The sequence below is a fragment of the Sinocyclocheilus anshuiensis genome, unplaced genomic scaffold (genome assembly GCF_001515605.1).
Source record: "Sinocyclocheilus anshuiensis isolate Anshui unplaced genomic scaffold, SAMN03320099.WGS_v1.1 scaffold1576, whole genome shotgun sequence".
NCBI lineage: Eukaryota > Metazoa > Chordata > Actinopteri > Cypriniformes > Cyprinidae > Sinocyclocheilus > Sinocyclocheilus anshuiensis.
The window spans coordinates 718,698-732,178 of record NW_015557202.1 but is presented as its reverse complement, the minus strand read 5'-3'; the positions used below and the strand labels follow the sequence as shown (position 1 = coordinate 732,178).

Here is a 13,481-nt window from a genome sequence, read left to right as displayed (position 1 = left end):
ATATGTAAATGATATATATAATCCTCATTTACTCTGTTTATACGCTCAGATTACACTACTGTTCAAACTTTTTGGGTCGGTAAGAATTTTTTTTTTTTTTTTGAGAGAAGACTGTTATGCTCACCAAGGTTGCATTTTTTGATAATAAAAATACAGTAAAAACCAATGATAATGTGAAATATTACAATTTAAAATAACTGTTTTCTATTTTAATATATTTTAAAATGCAGTTTATTCCTATAATGGCAAAGCTGAATTTTCAGCAAACATTACTCCAGTCTTTAGTATCACATGCTCCATCAGAAATCATTCTAATATGCTGATATGGTGCTCAAGAAACTGTACATTTTTATAGAAAACGTGATACTTTTGTTTTTCAGGATTCTTTTTTTGTAGCTATATAAAAGTCTTGAAAATGAACATCAGTTATTCATATTGTATATTATAATGTTCTGATGCTAAAATTCAGTCAATCTATTTTTGTAGCATTGTTGGATTTTTATTTATTCACTTAGACATTATATTATATTATAAAATTTCAATACTGGCCATTTATAATAAATAGCATGAAAATATTTATCAGCTTGTGGGCCAGAATTTGAATCCCTATATTTAAGTACATTATTAAATATTACAGGAATAAAAGTGCAAAATGGTCAGTTTTAGCATAACCTTTTGCAGAGTACAAACCTACAGCTTTTCAATTACAGGCCACCAGCTTTGGTTTTTAACAATTCGGCTACACTACCCCATGTGAAATTTTAAAGGTAAAACTTTGAAAATGTATTAGTTTAATCAGTGTCTAAATAATGTCAAAAAAGGAACACTAAGACCTCTGTGAAAGCTGTCATCCATCCTAAACAGGAGCACCAACTCAGTTTTATGATAGTTTAATATGTTCATCTTATAACATCATAGAGACTAACTTTCACATTCCATCTAGACTGTTGAATTTCCATGAAGACGACAAAGTTTTTCCATAGCTCTGGTAAGAAGCCCACCTCATCAGGTGCAATTTCACAGTAACTGTCAGTATTTAATTTCCCATTTCCACTGGCTGCCTCCAACCAGAACTCACTGGTTTAAAACAGAGCAGAATAGGCCAATAGCGTTTAATTGCCTGGTTTTATGGCAACTGCAGAGAAGAAATGGCTGGTCAGCAATTCTGTCCACATGATAGATTCTGATGATGGCCGTAGGCTCTACGGCAGCATGAGGAGGTGTTAAGGCAGTAATGCTGGGCTAAGGAAGAGCAGGTAGGCCAAACTTACCATCAATCCACATGCTCTCATCGTCTTCATCAGTCTCTCACTGGAGCTCTGGAGCAACTGCTAATGCTCACACCAACTTTGATATCAGGGATGTACTTGGATGACGCAGGCCTGCTGGGATAGGATAAAAGAAAACTATTAAACACTGTTCTCTTGGTTTTCTTAAAGGGACAGTTGACCCCAAATTGAATTCTGTCATCATTTCACTCATCATTTGTTTCAAAACTGTATGCATTTCTTTTGTGGAAAAAATTCGATGTTTGAGTTATAGACTACCATTCAAAAGTTTGGTTTTTTAAAATGTTTTTAAAAGTCTCTTATGTCCATCAAGGCTGCATTTGATCAATAATAGCAGTAAAAAGCATTAATATTGTGAAATATATATTATTACATTTTAAAATGTATTTATTCCTGTGATGGCAAAGCTGAATTTTCAGCAGCCATTTCTTCAGACTTTAGTGTCGCATGATCCTTTAGAAATCATTCTAACATGCTAATTTGGTGTTCAAGTAACATTTCTTATTATCAGTGTTGAAAACAGTCAATTGACAAGAGTCTTTAATAGGACGTTTTAGAGAACAGCATGTATTTGAAATAGAATTATTGTGTTACATTATGTCTTTACTATAACTTTTGATCAATTTGATGCCTCTTTGCTGAATAAAAGTATTAATTTCTTTAAAAATCTTACTGACCGCAAACTATCATTTTCATAGTGTGTTTGTCAGTTTGTAACTATAAAAGAACAGTATGAAGATTCTGTCTGATATATCTTTTGACGTTCCATGGAAAAAGAAAAGAAAATCATACAACATGAGGTTGAGTAAATGATGAGAGAACTTTTATTATTGGGTGAACTTTTATTACTCTGTTTAATTCTTTAAATTGGGTCACAAACACACATACAAAGCACTTTTTTTGCATTAAAGACACATTTTAAATGGGATTGATCGACTTTCCGTCAGTTGGCTCACAAATATCCATAATAAAAAATGACTGCATGCATGTATCTTACTAGAGATACAGCTGAAAAGCATCATTCAAAAGGAGGTGGGAGTGTCTCAAGCTGTCTGAATAAACCATCTCCTCTGATCTTGACCTGAGTGCCAAAGCACAACAGCAAACACAAGATATCTATTATTGTCACTGCAGTGTTCGCCAGCAACAGAGAACTGCTGATACTGATGTATACTAGAAAAGTGCTATCAGTTCAAAAAGAACTCAATCTCACTGACACAGCACAGGGAGTCACAGCATTCCCGCATGGACCAAATCAACACTGTATTTTGAGGTTGACAACATATTTTCTTTGTTCGTTCTCCTCCTTTTGTTGATGCATTAAGTTTGCCGGTAGATACTGTGAGCTCTGTGATGGAAAGGGTTGAAAAGAATTGGTGGATTAGTTCATCTGTATGTATGTATATATATATAAAGCTTAAAGTGCTAGATTATAAACACTGAACATGATTTTGCTATTTATCGTAAAAATGTGTATTATGGAAAACAGGCCAAAGTGTTGGAATAGCATTAATTGAAAATGAATATTTCATGACAAAACACTCTCTGACCAGCCACTGGGGCATTTGCTGCTCCTTATTAGCAAAGTCATTAAAACTCACAAAATACATAAAAACAATGCTTGTCATTGTCCTTCTGGTGCACGTTCTTTAAAAAAAATGTAATTAATTAAAAAATGTATAAAAAACAACACGATTTTCAAGCCGGTCTTTCATCACTGACTTCATTAATAATGAACACATTAAAAAAAATGAAAATACTGCAGTTGCTCAGTCTTCATTTTCTATTGTTTTGATGCATTTTTCACCTAAGGAATCTTTGAGGTAATAACATACTCGTTGAAATAGAAAATTATCGATCCCAGTGCTTTTTTTTTTGTGCTTAAAAAAGCCCAGCATGATGATGCCACTTAGATGTCTTTTAATAAGCTAATATAAAAACAAGCCACAAACCAAAATAAACTCTACTCCTCTTTGACACTGAACAGCTAGTGTCTATTTACAAATGCAAATAGCCAATCTTGATGGCAAGGCTATTTTCTCCCTTCCTCTGGTACATTACTTCTATAACACTTAGTGCAAAAAGCATCTGCCCTCTTTTAGAGAAAATAGCTGCTGCCTAAATAAATATGACAAATTTGTTGTGGCCCACTTCTGCCTTTCTGCATATCAGCTTTTAATATAGCAAATGGGATAATAACTTTAAAGTTAGCATAGTAATCATAAATTAAAAAATGGCTTTACAGTAAAGGTGTCAAACCCGGTGAAAACCGAAAGGTCCATACTAATACACCATCAGTCTCAGTTGGCTTGTTATTATGCATTGAGAGAGTGCAACTTTTCAGCAGTTTAATCTTACGAATGGCTTCCCAGTGTCACAAGTAATGGACCTTTACAGCTGAGCATGCTTACATATTTTTGTCTCAGGTCTGCCAAGTAGCCTTACAATAACAGATTGAACAGGTACCTGCTTTTAGCGTTCGGCAGCGCGTTCTGTGCCTTGAGGCACTGACTTATATCCATGTCCTTGATAGAGCTTGATAGGCATTGACAGGTGAGTGTAAACCCAGCGCTGCCCTGCCTACCTGTGACTGATGTTGAGCATTTAATGTGCATCAGCGCTTTCAGATCTTATTACGGAGCCTAAGCTGGTATGTGCCTGTTCGGGAAAAGCCTCGAGTCTGCTCACACTTCCTCCAGTTTTTCCTCATAATCTCATTGAGATCTGTCAACTAAATGGCCATTATGTTTTCAACCCTCAGTGAGCATGATGCATAGGCGGCGGTGGAAAATCCGACTTGGGTTCACTTTAAATCAGGTTGAGCTAACGCCGTTAGTATAGATGGGAAGAAGGCTTATCCTTTAGAGCTTTTATGCAATAGCATTTTGTGGGGATGTTTATAAAGCATCAGCGGTAAGTGGTGATATGCATCATCTCTTTACTTCTGGTCGTTCGGTTACGGTGAAAATTGACCATTCGTATTTCTCTTGAGTCGTTTTATTTGGTTTAACACATGAATTCAACCAAGGAAAAAAGGTGAACATTTCCGAGTACATGGTGCTCTGCAAATTTTAGAAATGCACAGATATCTGCAAGAACTCTCCAATAATCAATTTTCTATGGTAGATTTTGGCTCTCGCATTGCAAAACTTGCAATTACACCACGGTGGCATTGACAAATGTTGTAATATTTGAACCGTTACTCTCACCAAGAAATAACTGACTGCTAGGAAATGTTATAAACCTTAACTACCCTATTAATCAGCTAGAATAAAATGAAACAATCGGAAGTCAGTTGCTGGCACCATATTTAAGCATTCAAGAGAATGAGAGTGAGAATGTGCTTAAAATGGGGAGTAAATGTCCTTGAATATTCAGAAGCCAAGATCTGTACAAGCCCCCATTGTATTTGTTCGTTTTTGGGGGGGGCAGCTATTATTTCAGGAGAGCCTGTTTTACTACTAGTTCGAAAATCATCCAGGTCTGGTCTCTAAGCATACATTTTAAAACACATACACCACAGGAGGTTAATGGAGTGTGAATTTCTGCTTATATGCCTTTCCTTTGTCCAGTGTGAATTTCCTGTTTGGATGCTTGAAAATCGCTGTTGCTGAGAAGGCCAATGACCAAGCCATTATGGTCCAATTACATTGGAAAGGGCTCAATCACTCGCCATTACGTTCCAGCAACAGACCTGCAAAAAAGAAACAGGACAAACTCAAAATGTTCTTGTGAAATGATTGAAATTCACTGCAGGGGAACTAAGAAAAGTTTTCTTTCTCTGCCAGGCATTTCGGCTTAAAGATTCTGAATAATGAAAAGTGTTTCTGTGACTAATAAGGGATTTTCTATGACATTATTATAGCAGACAACCATTGTTAAAGGCTTTCTCTCATAATTTCGACTCCTACTGCAAATCTCAACCTCTTTATAAATGTATTTATGGCAGGTAATAATATTCCTGAAATATGCTTTAAGATCAGTTGCTGGATGATCTGTATTTGCATTTTTTATTGCTGTGATAGTCCTATATTTTGGTGAGTTTTGTGGGTGGCGTTTTCATGGGGATTTGGGTGAGTGGCCAATCCTCATCCGGAGTTGAGCATGCAATATTTCACACATGGAAAACAGCCTCCAGTAAAAATGACTTTCGATTACTTTTGACCTTAGCTGCAAATGACTTCCAGCTGGAGTAATCCATTGCTTTAAACATCAACTGTGCCCACGGATTTAGTTGGGCATGACAAAGTATCCTCCTCATTTAAATTTCTAAAAATAGATTAATGTGCTCCTCATACTTTCATGCCAAACCAAGCATGATGGATGATATACCAAAGTAGCAGGCCGTGATACCAGCGATCACTGTGTGCAATGCACACACAAGCGCCGGGGTCTTGTCATTTTTTTAGGGTCTGCCTTTGTTATGGCTACTAAGCTGTTGCACCCTCTTGTTCTGGCTGAAACAAAGGAGCTGACTAGAATTAATGTGGAGATGCAAATAAAGTCTCATCAGCAGTTCGACATTATTCAGTCTTTAATGAAGAGCTGATGGGAGAGGAGAGCATATTTATGTGACCTACCCCTGTAGGAAGACAGACAGTGTTATCTCACTGAGCTACTCTCCAGTGTTTCAATATCAGATGGTGGTCTGGCAATTAAAAACGGCAGTAAGAAATTACTGCACGCAGAGATAGGTGACCTTGCACGTTTTCTGATGCTTTCTAAAAGATAGTGTAGAGGGGGGGAAAAAAGGTCTTTGAGCTCGTGATCCATGCTTAGGGAGTTAGAATGATCTCTTACTGAGATGATTGATAGTCTTGCTAGTGGGTTGTAACAAAAGAGCTTGCTTGGTTCTGATATTTGAATAGCAGGTAGCATTGCTGAATGCAAATAATAATTAATAATAAAATAATAATAATAATAATTGAAAACGCTTTCCCTATCTTTTGTTGTTAACATCAAAAGCCATGCACCCATAAAATGCAGTATTTTGATGCACAAAATTGATCTGTCATTTTGTAAACGGTAGCCAAGATGCATTTGGGTCACCAGTTGATGTACAGTGTAAATCTTTAGTAGAAACGTTTGGTTTAAAAGAACCATTTTAAAACATGTCAGAAAACCGACAGCAAATAGAATTTAACGCACTATCACTAACTATTTTATGCAGTAATAATTTATGTTATGCCAATAAGAACGTCACCTTCGGTTATCAGCGGTGCGATATTCAGACCAATGCAATTTCGAGTGAGTGTAAGTGCTTTTATACAATAATTCAGTAAATGGAATGTTAATATTGAGTTACTTACATTTTAAACACAATACTGTCATCTACCTTATGTATTTTTGCCTCACCAACGAAAATATTTCCAAGTGAGATCAAAGATAAATCAACCGATGCAAATCTACTAGCAACACGGTATTGGTGTTTTGTTGCAGAATGACACTGTGTTGTTTAGACTCTAAACTTTAGAGTGATGCGTCCGAAACCACATACTTCCCTACTATATAGTAGGCAAAAAAACAGTAGACGAACGAATAAGTATATGTACAAATCCTTAATATTCATAAAAGAGCAGGCGAGAATTACCTGCGTGGTGTACTAATTCTCGTGAGATTCGGTCGTGCGTATACTTAATGCACGATTCACACCGCACGATTTTCAAACTCGTCGGATCGCCGTTGGTTTCACACTGCGTGACTATCTGGGGTCGCATTCAGTTGCTGCTGTGTTCACATTGCACGATGGATCGGCGACAGGAGGTTTCACACTGCATGACTTCACAATAGGAAGAATCGCCGCCAGCGCTGTCTGGTCCGCAAACTATGCTTCACAACAAAACACGCGAGAAGTGATAAGGAAATAACGTGAGAACCCGCGTGCGTCAGACCGGAGTTCTCGAGCAAGACTGTAATTATTCACTGCGTGACTATCTGGGGTAGCATTCAGTTGCTGCTGTGTTCACATTGCACGATGGATCGGCGACAGGAGGTTTCACACTGCATGACTTCACAATAGGAAGAATCGCCGCCAGCGCTGTCTGGTCCGCAAACTATGCTTCACAACAAAACACGCGAGAAGTGATAAGGAAATAACGTGAGAACCTGACAGCTCCAGATATTTAGCATGCCAAATATTTCAGAGGCGTCGGCGACGTGTCGGCGATTCCCTCAGATCGCGTCTTTGATAATTCACACTGCGTGATTGTCACTCGCGTGAACGAGCACCGATTTGCCTCCGATTTTGGCCATTTGTCGGCGATTTCGCAAAACCTGTCGCTGAGTGAAAAATCGGGCTAAAATCGTGCAGTGTGAACTCAGCATAAGTTGCGTCCGAATACAAGTAAAGATAACTGCAAGCTAAAGCAGTGGGTGTGGCGAAAGATTAGGGTGTGCCCAAAGGTAGGGGGCGTGGATAAAGGTCTTTCTAATTGGTTAGTGTTAGGGTTAGGGCAGAACCGTTGAGAGAGGGTTCTGTACGGGTTCTCTGTATGGGGTGATGATGCAGATGGGTGTACACAGGCAACGATAGCCTCGATGTCCCTTTCCCATCCATGATCAGATTCCAGTCTGACTGGACATGTCTGAGGGACATGATGGACTGCAAAGACAGGTGAAGGTGGGCACAGTGGTCAGCTTCTTCATCAGAATAAAGCTGCAGAACTGACAGAGCTGTGTTGAGTTGGCAGTAGGATATGGGGTTCACCGCCTGTAAATACATGATTGTTAGAACAATAAGTTTGAATAAGGTTTTGTCTTATGTATTTATTTATTGTGAAGCTTACTTTTATTCATTCTTTTTACTAATCTATTCATGTTTCCTATTGTTATCAGTAAATAAAATATAATTATTACATTAATTCATGCATTAATTCACTGACTGAAAATTGATGTATTCACATTGGCTGCATTTGTCTAGTGTGTATTCATCCATAGCTATGTCATATGACATAACAATTAAATTAAATGTTGCTTGTTTTACTAAAATATATAATTTTCAGTATGAAAATATGTAATGCAATTATGTATTGGTCAGCATTAATCATTATTATTGTGTGTAAGTGTTGGAGTGGGCTTGCAATGCAATACATTCTGGGGTAATCTTAATTTTTAAGTAGTAATACTTACATTTTTTTTGAGTATAAAATCAAGTCTTCTCCAAAGGCGTTAGCCAAGAGCAGCTCTTCAAGCAGCTGCCCAACGTCTCCTTTGTGCAGACATTGCAAACGCTGAGGAAAACCGTACTAGGTAGGGTTGTCGAGTTACTGATGCTATGAGTTTTTATTGCACCTTTTTTTTGTAATTTAACTTATAATTACATACAAGATCAGGGAGCGATTCCATGGTTGTATCTTTAACAATGAACAATCATAATGACAAAAAAACCCAGAAAACATAAATATCATGGGTTTGCATATATCATAGCATGAGATTATATACTGTATATAGAAAAAAGCACAATGACAAGCTTAAATATCTTTGAGTAATTCATCATAATGCATCAATTCTTTTAGCCGAACCTACCTAATGAGTGAGTAGGCTTGTCCGAGATGCATTGGTGCTGCGCAGACCGATCGGCATATGACTTCAAAGTACAGCGAGAGCGATTGGAGAGCAGGCGACTCTTTATACTTTTGAATTGCACTCGAGGTGCTTTGATGTAATTCGCCGATTGGTCTGCGCAGCACCGATGCATCTCGAACAGGCCTATTCAAAAACTCACTCATAAATACAGCCGCTTGTTTCATTCCTGACAGAATCAGTCTGTTTGAACAAATCGATTGAATGAATGATTCAGTGATTTAGTCATAAGAACAGTCACTTGTCGCCTCCTGCTGGCTTAACTGTGTAACCTTCACTGGGAAAAAAAATCTCCACTACTAAAGCAAAGCCAATCAAATTGGAGAACTTGAATTACTGTTGTATAATTATAATACAACATATACTGTATGGCTTATGCACTTACATAAATTTGTACTCTTAATTCACTGAGAGGAAGCTCATGTGGTAAGCAGGAAGAGATTGGTCTCTGTCCAGTTGAACTGGGCAGCTTTCCCTCATGAACGACCTCCTATGATCCACTTTCCAGCACAAAAGTGGGCCAATAGATCCCCCATCACAGACTAGAGTGTGAATGTCCTGAGGCCATCAGGGACTCTGTCTGATTTTCTCAAACCAGCCCAACTCCCTGCTGACCAACTAAAATCAAGTGAAATATTGAGAACTGGCTTTATGAACTACGCTTGTCCATGATGGACACTTCAAAACAGGATGCCCCATGATTTTGATGATTTTCTCATCTAGGGTGAGATGGTAATTGGTGTGATTGGCTCAGCCTTGCTTGAGCTATATTTGTTCATCCCGCATATGGCAATATCCATAATTTATCAAAGAGGACAACAGCAAATGGAGGAGCAGATAACATTATTAATCACCTTATGCAACATTGAGTCTTGTGTGATGGAGTATTTGGTAAAGGCACTATTTAATGCACTCTCATTGCAAGAAGAACAGAAAGATGTGTGCTGGAAATTATCAAGATCCAGGGTTGTTTTTGGTTTGAATTTTTGTCTGTCACTTTGACTTTGAGTCTGTGTAAAAATCAATTGAGCTATGCCTATCTCTCCGTCTTTCTCCAAGGAGACAACCTTGTATAAGTACTAAGTCCGAAGACAACTTGTGACAGTTGTGACAGTTTTTCAAGCCCATTGAGTAACTAGATGTGTCTGTGTGTGTGCGCACTTGTGACAGTGATGACTGTAGTCAGAAAACTGAATTCTTATTAGGTTTCTCAGAGGCGATAGACAGCTACTACTGCAACTACATCCTGAGAAAGTATAAATTAACACAGGTCTCACATTCACACATTTAGTATCATTTATCACATATATCAGAGGACCTATAAACTGAACAATCATTACAAATATATAAACAACCAATATTGTTTATATTTTCAGCATTTGGAATCGCAAAAATGTTACATAATGTTACCAAAAGTGCATCACCTGTACTGACCAACTGGTAATTGCTTTTGAATACAGTTAAACTGCAATCTAGCAACCTTTTTGAAAAAGTGGTTACACTAAATGCTACTAACAAATTAAGCTGACTAAATTTGAGCTACTTAAGATGAAAATATGCTTTTAAATAAACAATTAAACAAAAGATTCAGATTTCCTGACTCTGCACATGAAAGAAAGGACTTTTTAGTGTGAGCTATTCACAAATATAAAACAAGAAGAATTATTGAGTGTGAACTGATTCATACAGCGCAAATGAGGGAATAAAAAGAACCGATTAGAGCAAACCGATTCTTCAGTCTGTTCAGACCGAACTGATTCACTAGACTGAATCAGAACCATTAAGAGTGAACTGTGTCATTTGAATAAGATGTTCCAATACATACATTTAAGAGAAAGAATCATTTAGAATGAACTCATTCAATAGAATTAAATTCAGTTAAAGTTTATTTGTATAGTGATTTTCACTACATATTGTTTCAAAGCAGCTTCACAGAAAATGCATTTCTTTTAAATTTTACATTCTGGAAGTATTCTGTTATCTGTAAAGTCCATATGGCAGTAATATGCACGATGTGGTTAGTAAACGTAATGTATTCATTTACTGAATCAATCAGAGGATAATTTAGGTGATTCCTTGAGCTTGCTGGACTGTGAAGTAACATACGTGATATAATTCATACTGCGCTGTATGAATACTTTACTGTACAACTGGTGCTTGTCACTACAGTATGCTATTTTGAAAACTACTGTCACAGTACTGAAAAATGTAAAGTGTAAGTAAGTTAGTAACTCCCCAGTACTGGGGAGAGCACACTGTGTAGCTATTAAGCTTGTCCTTACTCTTAGAATAGAAGTTAGACACTCTTCTCCTCATGTATGACCCTTTGAAGTGGAACTGCAGGGGACTTACAGAACTGATGCCAGAACCTCACAGTCCAACCAAAGAATACTGGGTTGCTATCCCTCATTTTCCTTATAAGACCCAACTCCAAAATCTGTTGTTGTGCAGTCAGACCCCAGAGAGCTCTGGGGAGTTGCTTTCCAAAGGCTCCATCACAAAACGCTATAAAAAAACACTTTGCACAACCAGAAACCAAAGGCAAGGGAGACTGAAAGGAGAAAGACATGAGGACAGAAAGGAGAGCTATGAAAGGCAGAGGTTGTGGAGAAGAGAGTAAGAGAAAGAGAAGAGTGCGAGCAGGGCAGAAAGATGGAGAGAGGAGAGGTTGCTGTGTCAGTACAAATCTTGCATCCCATTGCTTCTCTATGCACTTTAAAAGAGCACAGAGCAGTTCAATTGATCGTTTCATAGTTTTTAATTAGCATTCACCAAAGTGCCCGATAGTCCTGAGGCCATGTACATCCAATGTTCTAAGGCAGGGCAGGACTTGTGTTTTACGCAACTATCTGAACACTTCATGGTAAACGAGTATTTGTGCTTGCTTTTCCTCTTTGCTACCCACACTGATAGTATCTGTGTGCATCGATGGTTTCCTCAGGCCATGTTTACAGCAAATGTTGCTATGTATTTTTTTGTTAAACAGCCTGTCTATATTAATGAGCAGAATATATGCAGTAGAAACTCTCAAAAATGCACCTGATTTCCAGCTCTTTTTTCAGCATAAAATAAATCATCTCACAGCAGGCAGCCAAAATAAAACTGATCCTGTTTAAACTTGACTTTTTAATCCCAGAATGTAAAACTGAAGTTATAGTTCACCTCTCTACAGACCATCCAAATGCAATAACAGCTCAATAGAGATTGACTGAAGATTATAGGTTTCGGTTTTCTCACGGTTTCTCTTGCTTTGTGCTGACCTGATGGAAATCTGTCAGGCTTTTTGCTCACATTTTCCTTTCTCTGTAAGTTTCTGTATGGATCTTACTAACTCTGAGTAGCTCTCCTTGCATATTCTGTTGGTCAAACATTTCAGTTCAAGCCTCACACGCTGACATTTCTTTGAATACAAACTCAAGTACTGTGTGAGAGACATAATGACATGTTTTTATTAATATCAATATTTCTGTAGATAAGATAAATGATTCTGCTGCGAGGGAAACTTCTCAGATTGGTTATATAATCAATACTATGCTCAAAACTGAGATTTCAATCAACTAAGTCAAAAGCAGGCGACTCTTAAAGGGATAGTTCACCCAAAAATGAAAATTCTGTCATTAATAAGATATTTTTGTTGAAATCCCATAGCTTTCTGACCCTGCATAGACAGCAATGCAACTGAAACATTCCCAGGCCCAGAAATGTAGGACATCGTTAAAATAGTACATGTGACTATTGTGTCCAGTGGTTCAACCATAATTTAATGAAGCTAGGAGAATACTTGTTGTGCGCAAAGAAAACAAAAACAACAGTTTTATTCAACAATTCTTCTCTTCCTTGTCAGTATTCGCCACCATTCACTGACGTAGAACACGCATGCGCTGCGCCTTGTTTAGAAGCAGAGGAATGCACACACATGCGTCGCGGTACTCTCGTGAATGGTGGTGATATTTTCATCAAAAATATCTTAATATGTGTTCCGACGATGAACGAAGGACTTACGGGATTGGAACGAAATGAGAGTGAGTAATTGACAGAATTTTTCATTTTTCAAAACATTTCAGGAGGTGGTCCAGGTCCATAAAGAAAGAAAGAAAACAATGGACTGGTCCGAAACGCATTTGAGGCGGATTGCAATCCGATCTAGCAAAACACTTCAGGAGGTGGTCTGAGACTCATTCCAGATGCAACTGGACAAGTGTAAATGCATCTGGTTGTTGAACACATCTCCACAGATATGATCCGCTGCAGATGAACGTCTCTCCACAGCAAACAGATGCGCAAACTGTAGTCTCGCGTAGCCAGACCTTCAGACTGACGGCTGAAGGTCTGGAATCCATGGCAGGTTTCATTGACTTTCATAGCTTTCTTAGCTTTCATTGGCCCGCCCATAAGGCCGTTTGACTGACATGTCAAACAACCAATCACAGTTCGTTTCGTTTCAGCGTCACGTTTCGGGGTGTGGAAATGTCACCAGAATAACAGACCGGTGTGTAAAACTCTCGGACGTATTTTAAATATTCTGTGCAGCGAACTTTTAATATTTCACATACTTTTGAAAATCCAGCGTTTAGTTGATCCTGATAAGCGCTCGTCGTCACAGTTGTAAAT

At 37.9% G+C, this 13,481-nt stretch overlaps 1 protein-coding gene across 1 annotated transcript in view; it reads left to right on the top strand.

Moving 5' to 3' along the window:
• LOC107678918 (tenascin-R-like) overlaps positions 1-13,481 on the top strand; it is a 158,601-nt gene that overhangs the window by 67,219 nt on the left and 77,901 nt on the right. The window lies entirely within an intron of this gene.